General features: G+C 33.3%; 1 protein-coding gene across 1 annotated transcript in view; it reads left to right on the top strand.

Annotated features, from left to right (window-relative positions):
* Nucleotides 1–2,833: 2,833 nt before the first annotated feature.
* The window catches only part of LOC106466735 (serine/threonine-protein kinase 31-like), an 89,363-nt gene continuing 88,806 nt past the window's right edge, over nt 2,834–3,390 (top strand). Inside the window, exon 1 of the mRNA XM_013927038.2 lies at nt 2,834–2,906. The gene's annotated coding sequence lies outside the window, so the exon portion shown is untranslated. The remainder of the gene's footprint in view (nt 2,907–3,390) is intronic.

Below are 3,390 nucleotides of genomic sequence, written 5' to 3'. Positions count from 1 at the left end.
TTGACCCATTTATTAGCTTTAAATAATTTATTGACAACTTGACCAGCATCATTTATTGGAAGGTATAGAATTCAAGTCATCCAAGTTCAAATTTTGAAGTTTTTGAGATAAATACGAAAATGATATGCGATCGTTTGTTACAAAACTATTACGTAGCTCTTTCTGATATGTGCAAATAAAGGAGAAGGTCGTGTTTTATATTTGTCCTCAACTGTTTGTGATGGATTCATAGATATCCTACACAAAAACGTTCTAATGACTCTTATCCAGGAAACCAAAACATCCAAGTATTACCCAGTGCTTGTTGATTCTACTCCAGGCATACGCCACACGGATCAACTGACAATAATCTTAAGATGCATTCTGGATGATGGCTTTGAATAGAGATTTGCCACATTCTTACTGGTAAGAAATCAAATAGTAGAGAAATTTCTAGAGTTCTCGTTTGTTTTCTTGAAAATAATGATATAAAAATTTGAGATTGCCGTGGACAGTCTTTTAATATGGGCAGAAAATATGTTGGCAGACAAGTCTTGATCAAAGAGAAGAACCACCTAGCAGACTACATTCGCTGCTGTGCTCATTTACTGAAATTTGGACAATGCACTGTGGACTACTGTACTGAAGCTTATATATGCTATGCCTTTGTGCAGAAACTTTATGCGTTTTTTTCCGATTTAACCCCGTTTGCGGAAGCACCTACACAATATACTTGGAAAACTAGGGTTCTCAGGAGGTTGTCAGATTATATGTGAATCTCCCATTGAGACGCAATGGGAAATTTAAAAATGAGATGCAAAACCATAATACAAGTCCTTGCTTCCATTACAGATGTCAAGAAGCCTTATGCTACAATTGAAATAACTAGAAACAGGTATAAAGACAGAATTATGGAGCATTCTTCTGGAGAGGATTCACAATACAAGTCATTCACTGCAAATTCCCAAATGGATGTCAGTTCTCATCTGCTGTATTCTCTCAAGAAATTCGTGCAGGAATTACAAGATTAATTTCACGAATATGAGAAAAGTGGTAAACAACTGTTAGGATGCGAGACATATAAGGATGACTGTTACATCTGTTATGACTGTAAGGAAGAGAAATACGTGATGGGATGCTGAGGAAAGTGATTTTTCACCTTATACTCAATATAAAGACTTTCTTAACAATAATTCACAAACTGTCACTTGCAGTAAACAACAGAATAATGACAAATGTGTTAGGTTTGTATAGGGCCACGATTCTTTACAATAGACCTCTGTGACTTGTTGGAGATAAATTGCAACAATAAATGGACACCACACAATCCACTTGTTTTAAAATAATATATTCAAAACAAGTTAAAACGTATGCACAAAAATTCGTTACACTATTCATTATCACAGTTGTATCCATAGCTTTAAATAATTGTCTCTTTTCGTAAAAGTCCACACAGGTGGGTTGAATTATTTTAGAACACCCTTTGTCAAGACAAATTATTCTCCTTAATCTCTGTTATTACAATACGAATTGCCCATTATAGCTAAACTCACACACAGTCTGACTTCACTTTTTTAATTTTCACTAACTACACTTGCATTCATTTGGTCGCCTATATATATATATATATTTTTACGACAGCGGAAGTCACGCGACGCTGGAAGCATGCGTGCTGGAGTTTGTAGAAGGATCATGACTGTTCCTGGCAACTCTAGTCTTCTCTAGGCGCCCTCTATTTTAGTATATAAGCCCGGCAAATAAAGCAGAGAAATATAATTGGCAGAGATAAATATGCAGATAGATCGAAGAGATAGATAATTGAGTCAAGCGAACAGTAGGCACCGTAAGTAAAGTGTGTGTGAATCTCTGTGATTTATAGCGCGTGTTATAAAGGTTGTTAAGTTTAAAGTGACTGTGGAAATTCTGTGTATTACAAAGTTGTATCAAGAAAGAATAAACTAGTTTTAATCAAGAAGGGACTTGTACCGCTGAAAGAAATTATACTGGAAATTAACAAACAAGGAGATACGCAACAATATGTATGTATTGCCCAACTGAGGCCTACAAATTTCTACAAACAAGATATTACGATGTAACAATACTCACTTTAAAGGAACAAGAAAAATTCAGAAGGTTTGAGTAACATGGCGTCAATTCACAACATTAAACTACATAATAAATGGTTCATAAACAGTTCCGCAAGCAAACGTGCAATAAACTATCGCTTCTAATGATACTAAGTCTAACACTCGTGCTCTATAACTATCTAGAACAAAACTCGCGTGTTCAATTTAAGCGAAACAGTTTATGTATGTCTAACACAAACCCCTCTTCAAGTCTTATTATATAATAAACAAACAAAAAAAGTCTAGAAATGTGTCTACATTATTTTCTCAAGCTACAAATCCCTATTTTGACTTCAGTGAAATTGATACTGTAGACATGGGGTCAAAATAGGGATTTGTAGTTTTAAAAATAATGTAGACACTATTTTTAGCTTTGTTTGTATGTGTTTTTAGAGTCATTAGCTATACGCTTGAAATTATAATTTTTGCATTTTGATTGAACTTGTTTCTGTACTTTTTGACGACCCCTATCCCCCTTTTTAAATTAACAATTTTTTACTAATCTTGTTATATTTTTGTTTTACGTTACTATTTTTTACTTTATGTTTTTAGGCGTCACTACTGAGCATCAAACAAAATATTGTTCGTCTGTTGCAGTTGTTAAGAAGATGGTATCTTAAAGTGTGTTGGATTGTCGGTGACAGTGAAACTGTGAGCTTTATTGTGTATTTCTTGAAATCACGTGGTATGATGTATTGGTACTCTTTTGTTTTGTTTTTGTGATAATTGTTGTACTTACGATGCTATTATTTGTTTGTGAACTAAAACAGTTTTACTAAAAAGTAAATGTGTGGCATACAGGTATTTTATTTTTAATTTTACTTTTTAGTAATGTTACACTTGTACTAGTAGTAGTATAGTTTTTTATTTTAGTTACCACTTTACATTAGTCTTACTCTTAGTACTATTAGTCTATTACTATTACTTTGTCTAATTCTTAAGCATAAAACTAAAAGTACTGATTACTGTTGTACTATAGTAATAATAAGTACTACTAGGCCTATTAGGAGAGTACAGTATAATGAGTATTACTATTACATAGTGATCATTGATAAGTAGTGCCGTTATTGGCTTTGGTGCCACAATTGGGAAATACTGGGTGAAACAGTAAACAAGCACAAGTTTTAATAATGGCTGGAGACGGCTTGAATGGGTAATGAAGAAAAACTTTAATATAAGTTTAACATAACAGCAAACGTACTGATCATTGTTTATGATGATGACAAAACCTTGTCGAAACGTTGTACATTTGCTGTTATGTTAAACTTATATTAAAGTTTTTCTT

This window comes from Limulus polyphemus, unplaced genomic scaffold (genome assembly GCF_000517525.1).
Source record: "Limulus polyphemus unplaced genomic scaffold, Limulus_polyphemus-2.1.2 Scaffold2365, whole genome shotgun sequence".
Classification (NCBI taxonomy): Eukaryota; Metazoa; Arthropoda; class Merostomata; order Xiphosura; family Limulidae; genus Limulus; species Limulus polyphemus.
Note: the sequence above shows the minus strand (reverse complement) of the source record. Positions and strands in the feature narration are given on the sequence as shown.